Below are 26288 nucleotides of genomic sequence, written 5' to 3'. Positions count from 1 at the left end.
TCGTCTTAAAAAAGCATATGGTGAACACTTAAACACAAAGTGATACTCATCTTCCAATTTATTAGAATCACATAATTGACAATGACGCAAGTTTCTTTATAGCCTATTATATCTACCAGTATGTAATCTTAAATTATGCAAAACAAATACGTAGTTGTGTAATAACAATTCTAAGATTTCTTGACGCGATATAGTCGAAATAAGATTCAAATTTAAATGAGGTTTTAACTTTTTTATACACAATTGAAATATCATTTTCGTTGACATTTCTTTACTATTGTTGTAAATATTCGTCTATATGACGTTGTTTAAAAATACAAATAAACGGTTTTCGTTTATCTTTGAATCATCACACCATATGAATAGTGTGTATTCCACGTGATAAATTGCGTCATATATGCTACGTCGGAAGACAATATTTTGCTTCGAATGAAGACTAAACAAAGATTACTTTCCTACTTCCTCACCATTTTAAATGAAACATACCGCAGTCTACGCCGCTTACGGAGCCCCGCTTTCGGTATTTTACCAGAGTTTGATTGAGAGTATAGTTTCAACACTTCGACAAACCTTTTCACAATACAGCCGTCTGACGGAGCACTGTCAAAACAGAAAACAGTTTGTCGAAGTGTTTGATGAAACTAGTTACCTTTTCACACTCCGGTTATAAAACGAAGGCATCATAGACTGCCCTTTGTTTCAATTAAAATGGTGGAGTAAAAGATAACATATTTTTTTATTTAAGTTTTATGTTATGAAAAAGGTTGCCTTCCGACGTAGCATATATGACGTAATTTATCACGTGGTATACACACACTGATAAAATAAAACATATTGCGCGAAAACGTTCATAACATAACTAAACCAGTTTGATTTACCAACATCAATATCTAACATAGCATCTTCAATGACCGATTGATGAACTATAGTATGACTTTTTTAAGTTTAAACCAGTATTAAACTGTGTGGCCTGATCGCAATACACATAATCAGTTGAATGTCTACAACTTTTACTGCATGGTTGACAAAAACAGCCTCAATAATAGTGTATACATGACTTACATAAAAAAGAAGAGTCTGTCTAACGAGTTGCAGTGTATATGGTACCCATTGTTGACCGAGAATAGTTGCTGGCGCAATAATTTTTATACTTTTCATTATTATAATTATTTAAAATAGTGATGAAAATATTATATTTTTGTAACTTTTGACCTTAATAAGTTTTCCGAATTGTTAAGATATTTTTATATTGATAACAAGGAAAGTACAAAAATATGCTTTCAGTGAAAAACTCGATAATTATTTAGTAAAAACAAAATAAACCTCTTCATTGTATCAATAGTTTCTTCAAAGGAAATATCCAGAATATCCTCACTTCATCCAGCTAATTTGCGGATCAGCAAAAGCTATTTTCGTCGTTGTAAATATTTAGGGATTGTTCATCCTAGTGATTTAAGTATCAATGAATTGTTTAAAGATTGTAGTTTGCGATAAAATCAACAAGTTGACATGCTAGCTCAAATGGTAAAGCACCTACCGAACTGCGATCACTGACTCGATCCTTAGATCGAGGACATCGCTTATACAGGTTTGAAATTGTAATATGATACACAATTGTATTTTAATGAGCTATTGCAGAAATTGATACAAAGCGGAAGCACTTGAATGTGAATTGTACTGTTGTTGTTTTTCTTTTGGGAATAAACATATAAAAACAGGTTTCGCTTTTTTTATTTATAAGAAACTATATTTTGCATTGTCTGATACAACTTTGAGAACTTTGAGATAAAACTACAACTAGAAAACAATAAAGAGGTTTAAAAACATATAATTGAAAACAATTTATGTTTGTAAGCATATTCCAAGATATGCAAGGGATAAAAGTCAGTTGACTCAAATATCATCTTTCCACATTTAAAAATATATCGATATCGCAAAAATTGATCTGGTAATTGATACATTTTTTTATATTTTGAATGCAAAAACATGGTAGATTTTACCGTTTTGACCATTTTTTACAGCAAATAAAACTACCATACATATGATTACACCCCTTTCCAAGCATGTTTTCGGATTATATATAAACGTTTTTTCCCAATAATTATTTTGCTTATTTTTACAGCTTGAAACGTAAACATAGTGTTTTCATTTGTTTGTTGTTTATCTCTTGAAAATATAAAATCAGCATATTATTTTTGAATAATTCACCCGAAAACCCGATTTTGATAATGTGTTCATGAACATTCAACGCCTCTTCCACAGCTATATCTTTGCATAGCACATTACCTTTAACAACCTTAAACTGACTGTTAAGCAGAATCTGCTTCTAGTGTTTATATTTTAAACTTAACTCTCTCGGAATGTATACTTTGGTGTAATAGACATGACCTCGACTGCAGACTTAAGATTACCCGGGTTCGAATCCTGCTGCCGGCAGATTGTTACAACTAATATTTCTAATATAACTATATCTATAAACTCAGCTCATGTCTTCACTTTTCAGCTTGATATTTTAAACATTTTTCATTAGAAATCATAAACACAGCTTAAGGGCCTGTAAGTAATATGTTCTTAAAGATTTACATAGTCCATCATATGTCTATATGAATTGCTAAGTGAATTCACGTCGCATTTGGTATAGCTCAAAACAACACATTATGGAATAACCGTTTGCAATATTGGAAATATTTAGCCTCAAAAAAGCTTGATAATTTAAAAAGAATAAATGTAAAAGTGCATTTGTTTGACTGAAAAACCACAGGGTCTCTTAAGTTCAGGATAATTCCAAAAATGATGATTCAGAGCTTTTGACTAATGTACAGTTGAAAGATTACTTTGCATCAAACGCAGTAGGAAGTACCTTGAAATAAAAATAATTGACTTTGAAAACGATTTTTAAAAGGGGTCCAAGCCCCTTCACACAGCTTACGGCATGAATTCTTCATACTCAAACCGACACCCGGCTATTTTTTCAGGATTTACAATTATCAGCGCTGTTAAAACCCATGTGTAACGGTCTTGTTGTGTTATTTAGTTTAAAGTTTCGTTTTCTCCTTGAACTTCAAAGTAATGTCCGCTTTGAAGATCTTCTAAAGAAAGAACGCAGAATATATCCAAAACCTATTTTACCTGCAAGCTAAGCATTTGGAGAAGAAGTAAAATTGTATTCATTGTAAACATCGCGCAAGAAATTAATTGTATATATCGTAAACAGACATGTTTTGTAAACAAGTTTCCTAAATTAACTTTATCTTCTTCGTTTTGCCAGTGAGTAACCTACGATCCACAAGTGTTTGAAAAGGCAGTGAAGCTTGGAAATTCTTGTCACTGGTTACAGCAAAGCACTGAACTTTTAATTGCAGAACCGGTATATTAGTGCCGTGGATGGGGAAAGTTTATCTGGCAAGGCGTAAGAATTTAACGGGTGAACCGATAGTGAGTCATTTCAACAAAGTATTTGTTTAAAAGGTATTTTACATTAGAAACATATGTTAATAACACTCAACGCGTTCAAGAAAATAATTGGAGAATTTTGACAAACTTAATGTAAGATGGATCATCATTGATCACATACCTTGCATGTTCTGAACTAATTTGCTTGGAAAAAGTACACAATATATATTTATTTCATTGTTACATAAAGTTGCCATTTTCGGCCATGCACAGGGCCACCAATCAACAAACTGATATTTGTTAACAAAATGACATTCTGTAAAGTGTATAAAGCACTCTAGATAAAGCTCTACAAAAGACACTCTTACTGTTACACTTTCCAAAACTGACACTTACAATTTACTGTCCATAGAGATGAAAACTTTGACAAGTATTCCATTTCTTAAACTTTAATCTTGGCTTTGCTTTTTGGCTGTTTGTTTTTGTATTAACATTTTTATTGACATTGATACAAAAATTAATTGAAAACCTTTTGTCTGCTAGCAGGCTTGAATCTGACCTGGATATTTCGCACTAAAGGGACTCGCTCACGGTTTTAAGGGATAACTATCCTACTAGACCCTTTACATAGCACATTGGAAAGACAAACATTAATAAGCCGAGCTGTGTTAGCTATCTTAAAAAATAACGCCGGTGCAACTTGTAAATGGAGAAATTACGCATTTCCGGAATTAATTTCGGTAACTCAGCTCATCTATAAATGTTAAACCAACATAGCTCACGTCATCAGTAAAATAGGACGGCGTATACTTTGTAGTTCTAGAAAATAAAATGGATCTCAAAAGAGCAATCGCAATGTTACTACTTTTCCTGGTAAAATATGACCAAAGGTGAACAAACGACCGGTCTAAAAGTACAAAAACCAAGACTACCATATCTGCATTCAGAAACTGTTCATACATGTAGTTTACAAACTCTGGCCGCGGTTGCATGGCAACATTCGTCATACAATGGCAACTCTCCTCGGTAATTCACCTTCAAATTTAACTTTAATGCATTCTTTGTACTTATCTCATTTCTAAAAAAAAAATGTTTCAGACCTCTATATGTTTTTGTTGTAATGGGGTGGATTGCGTCGTTCTGTTTCTGTCAGTATGATTGCCTGCCATCCTTATCATCCACCGTTAAAACTTCAAGATGCGGTTCAGATTATTTTGTAAATCATATAAAACTATCACTATGCCAAATAAATCAATTTTGAACGCATATCTGAGTTCTAAGTTCTAAATGGTTTGGTCAAATCATTGCATGGGTATCTGAACGTTTCGTTGCCACACTTTATTCCCGTAAACATAAACAAAATGCAAACATGCTATTGGAATGCATTTGGTTGCCGTTACAATATAAGATATACCCATACAAATGTGTTTATTTGAGTTTACTTTCACCCGCTTTTAAGGAGAGCCGTAAGTAAAGATTTTGTGAAATATGACCAAAGCCAACTATTTGATATCTCAGTACTGAATATAAAAATAGAAGTTTTTAGTATGTCAAGACCTAATCGTACGTAAAGGTTAGAGAAAATGTGAACTATCCGAGTCGGTCAGCTAATTTCGTAGAGCGTCTGATTTTGCAATCAGTGTGTCACTGGATTGATCTCTGGACTTGAAGCATACTCTTCCGAGTCGGTGACATTTGGCACTCGAAGAGGAACTAATTGGGCAATTTTGACAACTTAATCTTAAATGAATCATCGTAGAACTAGTTCACTTACCATACATGTTCTGAACTCATTCTGCTTGAAATACTGCGATGGTATGGAATTTAAAAATAACAAATGTGCGAGCGTAATGCTGCCAAACATAATGATTTTCTCAATATACTTGATATACTTACTTTTCAAAATAATGCTCAACAAAATACTAAGGATTGACTGTTTTAATATTGAGCTTCGGTCTTTAAGGACTTTGCACTCATTGGCATATTTTTCCAAGAATACAATACCCCTACTGCAAATAAACGTTTTTGATAAATCACGAATGTCGTTTTGAACGATCAGAGGTATTTAAAATTTCTGTTTGATTTCGTACCTTTCACGATCAGTCGATAGCTAATAAATTCCTGCGAATGTTTTCAACAGGTTTCAACAAAATATGTTCTAATTGTATCCAACCAAAAACGTCACAGCCAAAAAACGAGATAAGATTCGGATCAAACCTGTATGCTATCAGGTGGCTGACGCCTAAAAACATATGGCGTTGAAAGAGTGCATCATTAAAAGAACTTCCTCTCATTCTCATGAATTTTACCGGAAAATTCTCGTCGAACCAAAATCAAACGCTTTCTTTTTGTTAGGAGGAAAGCACTCAAACTGATACTGGATGTTTATTTTGTGGAAGTAATTATCGTTATTTTGGGTTATAAAAGTGAATATGTCAATCAAAGTTGATCTCATATCTTTACGATGCTAACGCAATGCTATAATTTGAAACATGCGAATGTTTGCAATTTATTATTTTTGCGTTTTTTCTTCAGTAGTTTGTATGGTAGCCTAGTAGTACGACAGTTCAATCTACTTTTCATGATATATCTTCTGGTAATGAGATACATCTAAAATTAAGTATTCAAAGTGACACTAGGAGGCTTCCATAAGTGTTTATGTGGATGTGTTTTTACAGCAACAACACTATACTACATTCTTACATTACATAAGATACAGAACTTGAGTTAAAAGTTACAGTTTTCATTTAAAATTGCCTATATTTATTGCCATTCCTCATTCACAAATTGAATGTAGAGCCATATATTTCTCCCACCTCAGATAAGTAGATCCAATAATTTAACCATGCTAGATATTCTTATCTTGCCCACGGGCGAAGATAAAATGCCCGTATGGAACTCCTTTTACCACATTGTAATTACCTCCCTTGTTGAAGACTGTCGTCAGTAGCATCAAGGAAATCTTGTCTTATGGTAATATTTCGAATGCTAATTAATTATTTCTCGCTTCAAATGTCACAATAAAACAGTTTTCAGGCACCATTTAAGAAATAAGGCTTCATTTTCCTTAGAACTATTTAAAAAGACCGATTTGACCATTAACATTAACTTGATCACTGCGCGTATATCCATGACAACCACGTGCTATCGCATATCCATACGCAATTATTTTCACTAAGCAAATAAGAGTTCCAGCAAAAAATACATTTTTACTTAATTTTGTTTAACTGAGGTGGGAGAAAAAGCATCTACCATAGCCGCTCGTATAAGATAGGTTCATCCCGACCCTCGCGCAGGGTGTTTTGCGGAAACTCGGTAAACCTCGTTTCCGCAAAACACCCTACCGAGGTTTACCGAGTTTCCGCAAAACACCCTACGCTCGGGTCGGAATGAACCTATCTTACACTCTCGACCATGGAAGATACTTATAATCTTTGTTGTGTTCAAAGGTCTAAACGGACATTCAACAGGCGTCATTATAATATAATAGATTCGATAAAAGTTTGCGATGAAAAAGTAGAGTTTAACGATTTGTTAATAACTATTGTCGCCTAGATCCATATACATTTAAACATATCTCTAACTGATTAAATATTAATAATATCCATCCACATGCAACATTTCATATATATATACATTGTTTGACATAGAGATTCCTGTCCAAAGATCACGTTATATTGCTACCGAAAAGAGGTCTATTGACCGTTTGAAACATGTGCCCATATATTCAACCAATCTTAATATTCAGGTAATATTCAGGTTAAAGAGTTTACATGTAGTTTAATGCTTTTTAACCCAATGAGTGTGTGGGTTTGTATGTCAGGTTTTAGTTTCCATCTGACCAACACCATTGCTGATATTTTATGGATTGCATGAAGTAAAAAATAAACTAATTTCAGCGAAACTCATTTTTTATTGAACTAAACCTTAAATTGCTTTGATAATTCAATATTTGACCCTTAATATATGTATCTAACTATATACCATTTGTTTGCCGTTTTATGACAGTAATTATCTATTTGTAATTTTTCTTTCCACCAATAATTGACAGAAAAACAAATGAACACAATAAACATTACAATTGCATATTATTATAAAGCACTCATGAATCTTATCATTACAGTATATAAAGACAGATGGCGATTATAACGCTTTGGACACATTCTAAAAATAGAGCTCTTTAGCTACAGCAATCTACTGTGTTGTTATTGCACCTGCATTCAATCTAGATCTGCTTGTGATAAGTAATATTAATGAAACCTTCATTAAGATCTCTGCGCAACTTGATTATTTATTCATTGTGAAATGCCCAGATCGAAATCCAAAATCTTAACAAAATGATGAAACACAAGGAAAACAGACAGCTGTGTGGAACAGAATGTTAGGAGAATTGGCACAAAATCTTCATCTGTAACATCGTAACAAAAGAGTATTTAAACTCCATATTGTCCTTTTCTATTGACGTAGTATCTAACAACACTGATCTATCGACTTCATGCGCACTACACTTTTGTATAATTCGTGTTCAAAATGTGTATAAATACTTTAGTGTAATTGGCTTTGGCGGAAAAAGTTCAATGTAGTTTATAAAGGCATAGCGCAGTGGAAGTTACGTAAGATCCTTTCTCACCACATATCAAATTCTTGATTTTTAAAAACAAAATATTTAACGTTTGTTTGACCATACTGATTTTAGCCATTAGCGAGAGCTCAATAATAGGACGACACGTTTAATCAATTACATTGATTTTCAAGATTTTTTCCATACTTGCTTCGTGGCAAGGCCCTGTCTCTCGTATACGCTTCCATGACCTGCAGCAGTGAACACCTTCTCAGCGGTCTATACATTTGGGGAATAAATCAGATTGTTTGTCTGTTTATTTTATGGTAATAAGTAATGCGTTGAGACAATGTTTTAGCCCATTGACCCACCAACTTATTGATTACTATACGATTATATATATATATATATATATACAGAGCTGGTTGACCGAGGGTCCACTCATTTACATATTTGAAAATAAATCCTTGAAGTTTAAAACAATCCACCTTTGATGTCACAAGCCGATAAGGCTTAATTCCAAAATGACATTAAAAGTCACATTCATTTATCAGCTCATTCTCAAGTAATATGTGTTCACTTTGCCTTGTAAATGTATCGTTGGAAGGAATAACAGGCCATGTTGTTTGCATTGTATGGGAAGCGCCATTTAAACTGTCATAAACCTGACGACCATCCAAATAACATATTATAACATAATATTTCATAAGGAATATTTATTTTGCATGATGTTGACATTTTCGTAAAAAGGAAGAATTTTTATGATAAATTCTAAATCAGATTAAAATCCACCTTGTAAATCAGCTGTTATTCAACATTTACCAACATAATTATCTCATAAGTTTTTAACGGTATGGTATGATATTTCTTTAAGATCTTCCTTTCTTTTCTTTCCGCTTTTATGTAATGTACTTATAATGCCTCTGAGAAAAAGCTTAAAGTTTAAAAATGTGCAAATTGGCAATCATTTGTGATATGACAAAATTGTGCCTTTACAGACAAATAACATTCTGATGTTATAAACTTAGCATGGTGTTTACTCATGAACGACAAACCTAAAATCAGGTTTAGTTTTCTGTTTAAAAAGCTAGTCGGTCAACAGATAATAATCTCCGTCAATGCCGACTAATAAAATTCATTTTGAGCTTCTACTTGCCAATTTGCATACCTGTGACGCTATATGTCGAACTCGTTTTTCTCCAATATTTTACTATCTTGTGAAGATCGAATCAAGAAAATGCATTAGCTAAATTAGCACGAAACAGACGTTTTATTAATCAAATAAGATATTTTTTGTCAGACAAATATTAACAAAGATTCATGTGTTTGAAGAGATAATGCATATGCTTTACAGTTGAACACTTAGATGTAATCGCATTACGGGAGACTGTTTTTAATCTGCTTGGCATCACCAGCGTTTTGCATTAAAAAGTATATCCGTTGAAATTGAGAGGAAGTTTTAGGAATAGTTTCATCCAATATAATACAAATATGATTGTATTTCTATAATAAGAGCCTTTAATATTATCAAACGTAATCACTTTTGATACTTAAGAATGCATTTGTTTATACGTCTCAATGTTTTATTATAGAAGGCAGTACCGCAATTAGTAAAGGACTGTGAGCTTGTTTTCACCACCCATAACTAATACTTCAACTTATACATTACATTAGCTATGTATACATATAAATGTGTGTATTAAAAATACAGAAACAAGCACAGTAGTCGAAGTTTAAACATAAACCCCATTTAATGGCACAGGTTCAACGCCAAAGACATAAAACACAAAAACAAACAATCACAAACTAGAAACATGAAACAACAGTAATAAACTCGACAAACAACCCATTACATAATTTATATACTTTATAAAAAAACAGGGCTGTTTACCAAGGATTGTTTGGCACCGCCTTGGAGCGGTCAGTAAAATGTATTTTAAGTTTAATAACAATAAAAAAAAATGCACATGAGGATAAGGTAGTGGGCATATATCCTAACTAATCCTAACTTGCCACGGACAGCATCACAAAACGCAAAAAGGTCTAATAATGCCATGATCTACCAATATATAACATTATGTGTCAGTTGCATTGAGTCTCAGACGCAAACACTCAAAACTTTAAGGAATGATGGCGGCGAACAAAAAGGCGGCACTCTAAAACTATTATGAGTGGAAATATAATTGTATTAAGTGCGAGCCTTAATGTGTTTTCGCTTACAGGTGGGTTTTAATAACAATTGTTTGATGTTATGCTTAATAAATGACGAAATAATGGAAAACATTGAAAGCATAATGGTCAGGCAGACAATAAATTAATTTTCGTTGAAGAAGATCGGTGTTTCGCAGCAAAATCCCTTCGCTCATAATATACTACTTACATAACTTATGTTTTTTTTTTAAATAAAAAAAACCCAGAACCTCATGAACTAAATCGTTCGTAAAAAACAAATATAGTGATTTTGTGTTCTTTGTCATGTTTGTGTTGACCGTGTCTCGTGTAGTGTTTTTTTCTATATACTTCTGTAAATTCTTAAGATAATAAATACAACATCTGACACCTAAATACAATGGTTTTATGTAGATTAAATCCGACGTGTTGTATTTGTAAAATTCTAATTTTCTCTATAACAATTGTTGTCTATAATTTCCTTTGAAAATACTTGTATAAAAAGAATGAAATCGTTATTGTTTTTTTTTCCGAAGAAGTTAAATTTGGAAATGTTTCATGAAGTTTATTCGGCTTTTTCATAGCTCAATACAATAGCTATATAATTCAGGTTTTCCTATTTGTTAATATACTCTTAACCATAAAGTCAATTCGGAGATTATGTTTTCATTCAACTGCATTTTATGATAATTAAGACAAGCTTATAATGAATATAATCTTAATTGATTTGATTGGCCATAAAAGCTGAGGATAATTGCGATAATATCAATTCGTTATCTATATTCACAAAACGGAAAACGATAATATATTATGTGTTTTGTCACGTAAATTTACATTACAAGACATATAAAATGTCTTGCTTGGAAGTAACACATACATGTCAATGTAGGCATTATTTTGGCTCCTGGGGTGAATTCATCCAAAGACTTGCAAAGAATACATAACTGTTATTAGAAAGCACAATACTCCTTGCAAAAACCAGAAGTGACTTGTTTTGTAGTATATAAAACGACACTTATTGCTCATCGCCAGACATTGGATGCTGATGTTTTTATGAAACAAACCAAGAATGATTAGTAGCTTTGAAAGCGGCGTGGGAGATTTTGAAAAAAGACAGGTGTTGCGCAAAAATAGAACGAAAAGTTTTAGCAAATGATTTACCCGACCAATTTGTTTTCAACGCCATGCAAAATAGCTTTTCAGGAAAAAGCTTTATATATCATTGATGTTGTCTTTCGTAACAACATCATTTTTACCGTTCGCTTTAAAACTCAACATTAACTAGTCGATACTAAATTTTAGATAAGGAGTTTATAAGTTTTACTTCGCTAGCCCTGATAAGGCTTATATTTTTAGTTGTGTTATCATTGAAAGATGTTGGGACAAATGTAAAAATATGCCCATTCATGCTACTGTTATCCCCTAAAAAACTCAGTGTTTCAGTAAATTCGTGTCCTGCTGACCGTTCCAAGGCGGTAAACCCATTGTTTATTGTTAAATATATTTTAATGTGTGTGTGGTCTGCGTTTGAACCTTTGTGTCTATCGTCAATGTCGTTTGTGCGCGTAACAATTGCCTCTTAAGAGGGTTTATTTCATAATGTGTCTGGTGTTGTACTTTTAGTTTGCACTGTATGGAAATTTATGCAGGCCCAAAATCAGAAACTGCATGAGAAAGCAAAGACTTATTACATTTTAACACTATATTGTACAGAAAAGCAGTTTCATTACAAAAGCAGCTGTCTACATAATGATTCTTCTAGGATAATATAGGTTGTGGGAGATTAAAATAAGTTCTGTTCCGATCTATCATTTTCTTTCATGTCTGTCAAATTCCATACATAAAAGGAGAATATTATACACTCATTGAATGGCTTGTCGGTTAATAATCAAAATAATCTGCTCGCTGTCGTATAAGATATAGAAAACTGTTTCCAAACGGCCTCGCGCAATAGTACACTCGTCCTTAATTTTGACCAACAAGCCTTTCAATAAGGGTATAATATACCACCACAATTATTCTTACCACACGGGGTAATACCAATTCTAATCCCACCACATAATATCTTCGTACATAGTTTTTCAGTATGCTTATGGAGAACGGAAAAAGGTTAAAAAGATGAGAATAAAATGCTAGATCTCATATTGGCAGTGTAATAGGTTGACTACATAGACGGTCATTTTAAATTCTATTACAGCATTTTTACAATTTTTTGCTGACAAAGATCATGAATGTGTTCAACTGCAGCATCTATATGTAAAACTACTGAAACAAGTCCAGATGTCGAAAGTTTAAACATGAACCCCGTTTGATAGCACATGGTCAAAGTCAATCACTCAAAACACAAAAACAACAAACCAGAAACATGGAACAACAGCACAAAACTACATAAGAACACACAACATATATAATATATAAACTAATATATCAAACTAGGTTTTTTTTTTATAAAACACATACACCTATGCAAGAGTAGATTAACGGATCACCATTTCGTATCTAAGAACAAATTTGAAGCGTTTGTCCCTCGATTGGGACGTATGATTGCAATATATGTGACCATGGACGTTTAGTTAACCATGTTTAATTTAAAGATACAGTTCGTCAAACAGAAACACTTTGTAGTAAGAATCGTCACAGACAGTGTTATTCTGAACTAGTGTACACAACATTGGTCATCTTATCAATAATCATATCGTATGATTACCTTTTGAAACTAGTAAATAGTGATATAGGGAATTTGTGTTGGTGTTTGCATTTTGTGTGAGAGAATCATCATCAAGGTTTATTTCAAATTTTCCGTTCATTAATTAAACGTAGATCGATTCTGACGAATGCACCAAAATTAGTTTCATAGACTACCTTTTTCAAAGAAGGCGTACTTGTTAAACGGGAGTAGGTAGTAAAAAGAATGCATACACTCGATGTTTGCATTTTTGTGTGGGCAAATGACCATCGAGGATTATTGAAATCTTCTGTTCATTAATTTTATTACGTAGACCGATTCTGATGAATGCACTTATAAACATGAAATAATTTAGCGTCCAATTTTGACGATCTACAGAATAGAGTGGATTTTTATTTTATTTTGAGCTACGATTTGATTGGCCGGTAGAAGCAAAATCATTTTAAACAGTAGAATATGGAAGTTCCACGTGATACGTGAAACAGAATACGCCCGAACTGTTGAACTTGGTGAATTTGACTGGAACAAAAGTCACCAGCATTTTATTTTTTAAACGGAAAAATAAATACGAGGTATTTTAAAAGGTCAAGTTAAAGAAATACAAGGGAAGTAGTGCACACTTGAGGGCACAATGGAAACATGCCCTAAAATATATGGATATCATAACGTTCAGCATTCTCAAATTAATTATCATCAACAAAATACTTCACATATCTTAGACTTATTATACCAATACACTTTCTCACTTACATTCAAAAGTGTTTTATCGCTTACCTTTTTATATTTCCCGTGCAACATAAGCTTACTGGAATGATACCTTTAAAAACGATGATGCGGTTGGATCGAAATTGACACTTCCCTGTGTGAGTAGGGGAATACTGGGGTTAAATTGCCATCTGCGTCTTGAATTGACGGAATTGTTATTTCATGAGCAAATATCATCTATCAAACAGATTTCATTTTAATCTCCCACCCACCATTATTATCCTAAAATAAACATTACATGGACATGTGGTTATGTAATTATTCTGGTTTTCTGTTGTTAAATTAAAATGTCGAAATTTAATTACTCTTTGCTGTTGTCTTGCTGTTTCTGTTTTCGGCCATGTATTGATAAACGCCTGTGTCTAATATCTAATCCATGAAAAAGTAATCGTCTTTTTCAAGATAAGAGTGCAATTTATAAACGGAAAGTAAAAATGTAAAAAAAATCACGATACCACAAATTGATATATTTATATATTATATAAGAAAAAATAGCATGTATGGCGTTAAGGATAAACTGGTTGTATAAATCATTTTGCATTTCCATTATTCTTTCTTCTTTTGCGAAACACATGTCTTGAAAAGCAAGAAGCTTTACCTCGTTTCCAAAGCCACTGATATTTGTGGGTGTTTTTTTTTAAAGTAAAAGCAAGAAGAAAGTAGCCATCTTTCTTGCGATAGTAATGCCGTTTTTTAACACTTCAAGATCAGTGGAATGAAAATCTAAACATCATATTTTTCGAATACAAGATTTATATGTGAACATATAGTATTGAACTACCTTACTAAAAACGAAGAATGAACATGCATTAGCTAATTTACCACAAAACAGATGTTTTATTAATAAACATCAACAATTTATGTCTGACAAAATATTTTTTTTTCTCTTGGATATCTTTAATACACGGAAGATGAACATGTTTTTATCCACGGCTGAAGATAAATCGTCCGAACGCAGAGGACAACTGTTATGTTGACAGTTGTCTTACATTTATATTTTGTACGCTAATTCTCAATTCCAACGAATATGCTTCAACCCTATTTAACTCATATCCGTAGTGAAGGAATGTAATTGTTTGTAGTATTTGTTTTATTTACCCTCCAAATAATTAATACGAATTTACCGCAAGGATTAGAATGAAAAAAACACACTACATTTTGGTCGTTATTAGTGTTATTTTAATTGTTATTTGATGCTGAAGTTCATGTTTAAATCTTACTTTTAGGTGAATGTAAGTGTATTTGATTTCGGATATGCTTTTACGTCCGAACAATATATACCGAAAACATATCTGTTTATCATTCAAACTCAGTAATCTTTTTAATATAATGGAATTAGTTAGTATAACGTTTTAATATTTCGTTAAATTTGAAAAGACTTCCAATCAAAACAGTTCGAAATATTTTTAGTGCCAAGCTGTGATTCATAGTATCAAACTATACTTTCTAACTTCTTTTAATGTTTAAAATAAATTTATGTTAGTTTTAAGGATTTATTATCGCAATTCAAATGATGTCATTTCATATCGTTTACCGCGACATTCTTTATTTGTTCCTGTTAGGAGGTTGAAAATAAAAAAAACGTCCATTCATGACCGATGTTAAGACCATAATATAATTACTACATAAGTCGGTACAAACGTGCCGAAAGAGTTCCAGCACCTTTTTTTAAAAAAAAAAAAAACCATTACGTTACCCTGTCATGTTTTTTTTTCGGAGTTATGCCTAAGCATGTCACATATAGTACATTCCTTTCAACGTAGCTTATATTTGCCATGTAAGTGAAAATAGTTTAAAAGTAAAGAGATGTCAAATGGCATGCGTGTCACGAAATAAATCGTCTGTTGGAGCCCCGTCTTGGGCACTTTCTCATTGCCTTGTTAACTTGGATTCTACAACTAGTTATAACCAAGCGTGCATATATTAGCCATCAGCTTTCGTGACAAGTGTCTTCAATGATATTAATATAAATTATTTCTTCAGTTGGGTACTAGGCTAAATATTCGTACAAATGCTTGCAGACAATCAAAGTTAAACTGTTACTTGAAAATATAAACCTGCTAAAATATCTTGCGTTGAAAACGAATGAAATACAAAATAGTATTTCATTTTTACATCAATAGTCAAAGGTTGTGTTTTTTTTCAAAACCACAAAGCCGAGAACCTTGAAATAATTAGTATTGGAGAACCTGAACCGAACAGGTGTTGAAAAAATGGAGTATGTAAGTGTATAAATAATTACACAACCAAATTGTTTTGAACATGATACAGAATATCGGTTCAGCAAAGTCTTTCTTAGAATCCATTCATTTGGTATAAATCGATAAAATTTTATTGTCCCAATTTATTTCTCACATAACCAATATCTTCAAAATTTGGATAAATACTTCCCTAACAAGACAAAAAAGCACGGTGTAGGTTTTCTACATGGTCGAAAATAGAAAGCGCAAGATAAAGACGACCATTTATTACACTAATTAAGATTTTAACATTCTTATTCACCTATCCAAAATACCAGTTTTATTACAAGACCACCTGTCGACGTAATGATTACTTCAGGATAATAAAGGTGTGTGGGAGATTGAAATGAATCCTCTTCTAATATGTTATATTTTTTTTTATAATATTACATGTCTGTCAGATTGTAGAAATTGCGGGAGGGGAAAATGGTAACATTAGGCAATATAATCACCTGTGTAACCCTGGGGTGTACCGCATCTGACCCCGCCATACTCAAAATAAATATAAAGAGTGATATGATATTGCATTGAAAGATAAACGACAGACGCACAATGGATCTGTTGATGAGTTCTTACGACGGCTATCCCTAACATGCTAGACAAATGCTATATCTACACATCTTGACGTTAGATAAGGATGCAATTTTCACAAAAAAACCCAAACGATTGCGAGGCGCTAAGGGGTTAAAATACGTTTATTATCGTGTATATATACATTTCAATGTATACAGGCTACTGTGTGTGACTCATTCAGAAAACACTGTGTTTAATACGGATTTTTCCGGTTTCCAACTTATTATTTTTTAACCATGTAATTTTTAAACGAAAATTTAATCTGTATGGAATAAATGGTTATATTCTGAGCTGAGTGTCGATATATTTTAACGAAGAGCGAGCTTTTATTTACCGCCTACAAAAGCTAAACGTGTTGTGTGTTTTTATTTACAGGTTGGATGAATGATTTTGAAAGAATGATACATACAAGACACAAATGAATAGACAGGCCAATTAACATTTTAATATGGTAATTGACAAAGATTGGAGTTATAACTTTTACAGATCTAAACGTATGTTGAGCGAAAACACGTTCTTCAACACTATACTAGTATTAAAATCACACCGAAAACCAGGCCAAAAAATGGATATAAATTAAACTTTGCGATATGCAAATCGTTTATTTACCTTGGTGCCGAAATTAGTGGTGTAAATAAAATATACATTTTGGGTAAATTTTAAGATAATTTCTCAACATTTCACTCAAATTATAATAATACGTAAATGAAATCCTAAAACTTGATATTATTAGCGGTTGTCTATGATATGTTGGGTCAACCCTTGTACATATAGTGTTAGGTGATCATTGATGCTCGAAGTAATGTCATCCCCATTTTCCTTCGAATATTTCATTTCTTAACATCAAAACCCCATTGAATCAATGTTTTAAAAGCTCTCACAAATACGTTTATATGGGTGTATCTTATAAGTGTACTTATAAATGAAATATCTATTACTTACAGTCTCTTGCAAGTAATAACATCGGCACTTAATAAGATTGTGTACTACTGAAACACAAACGAAACCTTTTATGCGTCAAATTAGTGTTCCAAATGATTCTATGTTTTATCAGCATATGGTCGAGCTGAATCACGCTTGGTAGGAAACACAGATACATTTTTTTCGAATTGTACATTACTTTATTGAGCAAATTGATCAACCTCGAATAAATCATAAAGGGGACATAAAAAGCCTGTATTTGTTGCATTATACAAAACATGTAAGACGTACATGCTGTCTACTTGTCCGGAGTGATATTTCTTGTAACAAATTGTATTTATTTTTGATAAACTGTTGGTGCCATCTTTTGGAATAGAATACGATACAATATCGGATGATCAAGAATGTCGGTTTGATGTTTTGGCATTATCACAAATTTAATTGGAAGAAAATAATCGAGCAATTCAATATTATTTGGCTTGCGTCTCCAATATTACCAGTTGTTTCGAAATGTGCAGCATTAATAACTCAGTAATACAAACAAAATAGACGCACGATACGATCGTCGATTAGATGGCATCTGTTTCTTTTAAAATGATGGTTCATTGCGTTGAAAGTCGTTTTAGAAAAGATTATCGTTGTTTTTTCTGTCTCTCATGTCACTGGATGTCCGCCTATTAAACACTCGTTGAAGATAGTCAAATACGCCTTAACAAAATCAACTTTAAACAGAGTTTTGGTATAAGCCCTTTCTTCTGATTGTCACAACGGTTTACCATGATATATTTACAAACGTATTACGTTTATATACGTTGGTTGTTTTATCATTGCCAAGCGATTGAAATACCACGTGACTCTGTAAGCTTAGTGAACAAAGATAATCGTCATGTAAGTTGCTGCAATATTCAGTGATATATTTTTGCTCGATTGTAATGACAGCTGATAGCTGATTTGAATGACCTCGGATCCCCAGAAAGAATATTGTGACCTTTTTGAAAGGTCGAAAGAAAGTATCCCTAGTGGGGTTCGAACCCACAACCTATTGGGTGAGAGGCGGACATCTATTCCACTAGACTACTCTCACCATCTAAACGTAACGTTACTTCTGCAATATTGATATAATCGTCATGTATCTTATTGCAATATTGAGTGACTCGTCATGTGTCTTATTGCAATATTGAGTGACTCGTCATGTGTCTTATTGCAATATTGAGTGACTCGTCATGTATCTTATTGCAATATTGAGTGACTCGTCATGTATCTTATTGCAATATTGAGTGACTCGTCATGTGTCTTATTGCAATACTGATCAAAATTGTTGAACAACGGTCAGCATCAATTGTAAAGAAACCATTAAACATTCCCCAAGGCCTGCTTTTGTTACCATATACTTCTCTTCGAGACGGTCAAGGTATTTCAATTTTCTCTGAATAAAAACAAAACAATTTGTATATGTGTGTGTGACGAATGCTAATTAACTAAACCAACATAAAAAAATGTTTTGGATATTTTGTTTCTGGCAAAACATAAACTTCGATATCGATGAAGAGATCATGCACATGCTTTTGCATTGAATCGTATTACAGTATAAGGTTATATGGGTCTGCAGTCAAACTGCGTTTTAAATTGCAAAAAGTGTGTCTGTAAAAGTTGAAGAAAATGTTATGGTCATGTGATCCCGCTAAAGCATTGTGACAAACTGTTACAAAAAGCATCAGGCTAAACGAAATCAGATTTGCAAAAAAACACGCTAACTCCTTTTCCCGTCTTACTTAAATGAAAACTTAAACGAAACATAAACAGGTCTGGTAGTACCAGCAAATGAATTTTACAACCAAATTAATTCCAACGCTATATTCTTATCTAACAACAATATCGTTATTAGTTTTTCATATCTCCGACAGATCCGTAAATGCCTCCTTAACAAATATCACACATGGAACTTTATTCTATCACGCCCAAAACAGAAACCGCATTAAAAATATTTTAGTTATTAAACTTGAACTAAACATAGTTTGAGATTAAGATGAATTCACTTTCTTTCCACATCAGTAGAAATCATATATTTTTGTTGTTGTTTAACGACACAAAATGTTCGTATATTCAACATATGTCTGTCATAGAATGTCAACTACGCAGATCAAAATTGGTTTGCAAGTTTGGTGAGATGTGTCAAGTACCATTAATCGTATCAATGTCTGTACGGATACCACGACGTATCGATGGAACAATTCGGTCTCAGAATTATGGCCACTTGATTGTCATTTCACGCAACCCTGTTTTCTTAGTCAAGCATTATGATCTTAATAAAATAAAAAATAAAAAATAAATCTTGCTGCAACATGCGGTGGATCGTCAACAGTTTGGTGCGCAATTGTTCAGGGTTCAAACTTCAACCGCTTCATACCAAAAATAGTTGGTACCAGTTGCTGCCTTGCCTTGCAATCGCCATTTAAGGATAGTATTGGGATAAATGGTGGAATGAGTGGGAGGTTATTGACACATAAGCCAGTTTAAACCCCAAGTGAATTGTGTTCTAGCGAACTTATTATGTATTGATTAAGCTATGTTGATAGCCTGTGGTGGTATTTGTACGTTTTTGTATCACTTTCAGTGTCGTGTATGCTATCATTTTGTTCCTCTTAATAGGGTTCATATATGAATCTTAGAATAACTTTGAGCACTTATCAGACGTTTTACCAATCTGATTAAATCCTTTTGTCTTACCAAATATTATCACAGTTCCAAATCGTTGATGAGATGAATCATGTGCTTTTTCAGGGGATAACAAAGATGTTACCGGGTATTTCTTAGCTCGCCTTCTCTAAAATTGTTGAAAGAAATAAACTTTTTATATTTTGTCTTATCACTATCATTACGGCCAGCTACGGAGTCGTCTTCGAAAATGTTTGAAAAAGGATTTGCTTAATGCAGCAGGATGTCTATGTTGCGCTACTAAGCTTAATCCATGCTTAGACAAAAACTTGTTTTAGAAGTCACGTTTCCGCTCAAAATCTAATTGGCAAAAACTAGTACAGACAACATTCTCCGTTAAACTCGAATGTTTTACACAATGGCTCTGCGTTTTTTCATAAAATAATACACTGCCTTGAAAAACCAGAATTGCAGAGTGGAAGTATCTGAAAGTGAGTGTTGCGCACGTCAAGTAGAACAAAAAAACATCTTTGTAAAATAACAATTACGTCCAAAGATTAAAACGCCATACATAATAGATGCTCTAAACATTGTTCGTTGAATAATGCAATTTTAGCACTTGTACATATAATCCTGTTAACGCATACCGATATGTTATCGACAGGTAAGCGATAACATCCTTATCTTCCACACGTTTCATAAATGCTACTTAAATTGCATTTAATTCACGAATGGCCAAAAACAGAAACCGCAAGGGTAAAGCAAACTGTAATTAAAAATTAACACTTTATTTCAACTACAGAAAATCAGTTTTATTACAAAACCATCTGTCGACGTAATGGTTCTTTCAGGATAATAAAGTTGTGTGGTATATACAAATGAATCCTATTCAGATATATGATATATTTTCATGATATAATATGTCCGTCAGTTTCTATCAGAACAGTGGTTATATTATGCAAAGAGCATCATTATCACCCTAATCATACTGCGTAATATCCATTCTGATCTAACCACATCATCACTTTCAAAGGTCTTACTTCTTTATGGAGAAAGGGAATAGAAAAATATAAACGATAAAACACTCATTGGAGGTAAATGAGTAGTGTACATAAGTTAATTACCTTGGTAAGCTTCAGGAATTCTTCTGATATTGAACGTAATGCGATCCCGTTTTTGTCCGTCATGTTTCCTATGTGCTCTGAAGTGTACACTATTTACCCTTTCTTCATGTTACGTTTCCTTTTCAAATTGATGTAAAGCTGGTTCATATGTGTTCATTTGATAGCCAAAATATAAATGTGTTTGATTGATCTCATATTAGTATACCTACTTGTTCTCCAGAACAGAATTCAATAAAAGGGCAATGTTGCGCTGATCATTTTTGCCAATAAACAGTTTCGATCAAAACGAATCTGCTGTTTTCATAATTTAGATAAGTCTATGCTTCCGAATATTCTCTTCTCTCATTCATAATAGACAAGGTTTAATGGGTCACCAACATAATTGAACATACCTCTAAAATATTGGCAAGGTTTTTAAAGGTCACCAAAATATGCGTAAGATTTCAACGAAACTAAAAAAGGGACAAATGCCACGAATATGGAATTTTTTTTAAGCCACAACAATATGGACATTCTTAGAATTAATCGTTAGATGCCTTGGAAATATTGAAAGGTATTTCTGCAATTAAAAAAAATGGACGCATAGAAACATATTGATATTATTGACTTTAAATTTGAGGTTTGGCATTTCTTTTAAATGCAACTGGCAACGTCAGAAAAAAGTTTATGGCTCTTATTCATAAAACATCCGAGGTGGAATTTGAATTAAAATTCCTGAAAGTCAAAAGAAATGTTTAAGTAATTACAAATTTTAACTGTTTATCTTAAACACGTTCGATCTATGTCAATGAAAATAAAGCATTTTAGAAATTTCAAAGATATTACTTTTCCGACCAGTAGGATAACTTCTCTCAAACTATTTAGCAAATCGACTAAGAAATGTCTTCAGATGTTTCCTGAATATCGGTTCTACTGTTTGGAGAGTTAAATTCACGTTTAATACTCCTCAAAATTTGGAAAGGCTCATTTGCTATTATTTTAGGTACACAATCAGTTAAAAGAATTATTAAATGTAACTATATACTTTAGTGAACATAACTAGACACTCCGTCTTGAACAAAACGATTTTTGTCACAAACATAGGTATCATTTGATATGACGCCCAAATTGACGTACAATTGAATTCAAACGTCTTATACGATAAGCACACAGTTATTATTTTATAATTGTCTTTTATACAAGATACAAGATTACCGCATATAGTTGAATACCATAACAATTTATAACTCGTTCATTTGTCAAACACACGCATATTTCAATTCGTATCAATAGTTACTCATTTCTCAAATGAATATATGAGGATATGTTAGTTTTATATTATGATATTATTCTCACTATATGAGTTTTAGTAGTAATTATATAGTTCGTTTTTTTTATTTTGGTACATCTAAGAACTATGGGTGAAGACAGTATCCTACAACTTGATTTCACAAAGCTGTTTGATTTAAGAAAGCCAAGCAGGAGCCAAGCACAGTATGCCAGTATGTAAAATATAAATATTGGTTGATTGCCAAATTGTAACAGCCTAGAGAGATATGACGTCCGTGGTAGATATGTTCAGAGTGAACCGGCGGCGTTATATCTCGTAGGGTAAATATTTGAATTATTAAAATATGCCTGGAAACATTAGTGTTCTGATAGCGGTAAGTGTAGCGTTTGTATATTCAGACGCAAAGTTACATCATTTTTTTACGAAAATATCCTGAAATTAGCAAATAAGATAATTTAAGTGGTTGCGCCGTTCAACATATGTGAGCAATCATGTAATGCCTGATAATTTGATGGTGTCAGAAAATAGATTATTTCAAACCAATTTTATAAAATGCTTTTTGTAAAGTAGATTAATTTGAAAGTTGATCCTTCGTTACTGTAAGCGTTGGTTTGATGTCTTAATTCAAAAAGTTATAGAAACAATTCGCTTAAGAAACGACGTAAACGCAATCACAACGGTAATAATTTTCCCTTTTTTCCAAAACAAAAGTAAAAGTGGCTATCATTAGAAATTAGACAGAAATGTTTGGTCATTACCTCTGACTAGACCGGTAACGAATAATCCGCCCTTCTGACTGGCCAATCTCAGACATGAATTGATGGAGATTAATGCCATTTTCAGCATCTCTCCATCCGCATGTCGTCATATGATAGCGCAAATACCGACAATTTCTGGTAAGTATTGAGCGATATTAGCCTAATGGTTCCTTATCTGGTACCGGTTCTGCATCTCCCCGAGGAGATAAAGGTTGCCTACCAGAAAGGAGGTTTTTAGTGGCTACGTCGAATTTGCAATTTACTACATTATTTGTCTAGAATATCTCTTGTTTCTTATTAGTGAAATTCCCTTGTTATACTTCAAATTTGAATATCTAAAGCCAATTCAACAAACTTTAACAAATATGATATCTAATATCATTTATCTTTTATCATTCGTTCATTTATACGACTTTTTATACAATATTCAAATGACTCATTTCTCTAAGGTATATACACAGGAATTATTGCTGAAACTCATGCAGACAGCGGTTTTATAGATTTACATTTATCTATTGTGTTTTGAAGAGCAAATTGTCTAATGCAATGTAAACCAATGTTTGGATATATGTCTCAACTGCATGTACAAAACTGCATTCCGTGTTATTTGAAAATATCTATGCTTGCAATACTTTTTCATTTGGTTGCGATTAACAACATGAGGACTCTCTTACATACCAACACCTTTTGTATATTCTAGGGAATCCAATGTCCATTTATTAAATGCTATATATTGTTATATTGTTTCCTTTTTATAACCAATCACTTATTATTCTGTATTACACATGTGTTATATAACAATAGCACTTCGCACATTTGTAATCAATTTAATTGGAAACATTGATTGCTTAGTTGGTACTTTTCCAGCAAAGCGTCTGTTTATTTCTCATTTTGTTTTAATGATAAAAATATATTTGAATAAAGTAATGTTTTGTTTATTTTAATCGTAAGGGATAAACGAAATAGTTTCTATTAATTTCATGAAATATATTTTCTAAACCTGGTCGTTTTTTCTATAAAAACAGGTAACGGAACATGGACATATCACTAAATGATTACGACATCCAACCATCTGTGACGTTACCATTTAACAGAAAGCAAGTTTCGCAAAAAGCATAGTGTCTATGTTGTGAATATTTCTAGATATTATCACAGATCTCATCCTACTAATTTAACATGCTCGGATATACATATTCAGTTTTAAGTCCTTCCGGGAAATATATTTCTGCACAACAGGTAGCGCGGGAAATAGCTTTGTCAGTCTGTGGTATTTGGTTCATTATCAGTGCATGTGCAACAGGTAGGTTCTTTTATTAATTACCGAAAAGGGTATATGACACAAGGCATATCATGAACTTTTTTAATGAAATTGTATAATACGACGCCTCCTGACACATCCTATGTCTAACAAGCCTTTGACCATTGCATTAAATGTTGTCGCCTGAGGACCACATATTTTGTCATTATTTAAAAAGGGAATTCCATCATGCTGATTATTGATATGCGAACTATAAGACTGAAAAAAGACTACAATACCATTTATACAGTTATTACAGTTTATATTTGTATTCCTTATTTGAACTGAATTAGATGCAAAATGACTAATGCCTCAAAACGCAAATGTGTAATTCTGCATATCAAACACTTTCAAATGATGTTTTTATTATAGTGTCACCGCGCATCAAGCATTTACATACTTGAGCATCGTTACCCTGAAATCGTAGCATATTAACCGCCAACGATAATGATATCAAAGTACACATTTAAAGGTAAAGATACATTAATACTAAAATCATATATATATTATATAATACACAATGCAATGCAAAAGCGTTTTAGTTCGTTTGATAACCATTCAAAACGCCACATACATTCTTTGGGTATGGCCTTTGAATTGTAGTTTTGTTATGTAAAATATCCTCATATTTCATTTTTTAAATGATATATTCCTTATTCATTTACTTATTGGTATACGTCTACATATAACAACTCCTGATAACCATTCCATAGCCACAATAGACATTCTTTGGATATGGCCATTGACTTAAGAATGTGTTTTGTAAAATGTTTTCATTGTTTCATATTTTAAAACGATATATTCCTTATTCATTTACTCATTGGAACCAATAGATATTACATCTTAAGCAGCCCGGCTTATCATGAATTCAAAGTTTACGTGTATTCACGTGAATTGTAACTACCCTACTGTTTGATATTTCTGATTTTTTTTTGTTTTGCCTTAGTGTACTTAACTCAAATTTAAAAAATAATGGCGATACCATTTATAAATTCAATTCTCACGTGCTACCTTGTGGGGGTGAGATGAAAACTTACGTTTGAGGGAATTTGGCATTTGTTTTATGTTTTATAAATGCACATGTGAAAGTCAGTCAATGTCTGCCAATTGAAGGAGAAAAATGATACAACCGGACTGGTTTATAGTAGCTAGCTGTCATTGTAGGATACCACTATCAAACCGTTTGGCGTAGACCGACCTCTGTCACAGTATTATTTGTCTTTATTTGATCTGACAGAGCGAATTCCAGAGGCAATGAAAATAATGTCATTGTATTGTATAGACCTTGATCAATGGTTATAGCTTCCCAAAATAAATCCATGCATTATTTGGCAAGGTTTTGTCTGAGATAATTCCTTAAATCACATGGTAATATGCCAAGTTTCTGTACAAAGAAAAAAAAAAAGAAGAAATATGCCTCAAATGACACCGATGTCATTCACGTTAACGTTTCGTAATGTAACCGTTATGCTTGCATTTTAAACACACATTGTAAGTAATAAAATGTAAAACTTAAGGTCAATATATTAAAGACATCTATGATATTGTTGACGGTGGTAATGATGATGATGGATTGTCAGTGATAGTGGTGGTAGCTTACGTTTAGGTGGGATTAAACATGTAGATATTTATGATGGTTTCAATAATAGTAGGAGAGACAGAAATGTGCAAATAAGTAGAAGAAAGTAATACTCTATTTGTAAAATGAGGGGCGATGCAACATAGCGTTACATGTATAATATAGAAGTAACTGTTCTATTAAGGGCTACGGACTTCAGTAGCGCAAATTGAAATCAGATATGGTCAGATCTACTTTTCGACATCACATGACATGTTAAAATAATTAATGCGCCGGGGCTACAAGATGGGACGTATG

The 26288-nt window shown here is 32.8% G+C and overlaps 1 protein-coding gene across 3 annotated transcripts in view; it reads left to right on the top strand.

Moving 5' to 3' along the window:
* The window catches only part of LOC128226532 (glycine receptor subunit alpha-2-like), a 54928-nt gene that overhangs the window by 1561 nt on the left and 27079 nt on the right, over positions 1–26288 (top strand). The window lies entirely within an intron of this gene.

Source organism: Mya arenaria, chromosome 3 (assembly GCF_026914265.1).
Source record: "Mya arenaria isolate MELC-2E11 chromosome 3, ASM2691426v1".
Lineage (NCBI taxonomy): Eukaryota > Metazoa > Mollusca > Bivalvia > Myida > Myidae > Mya > Mya arenaria.
Note: the sequence above shows the minus strand (reverse complement) of the source record. Positions and strands in the feature narration are given on the sequence as shown.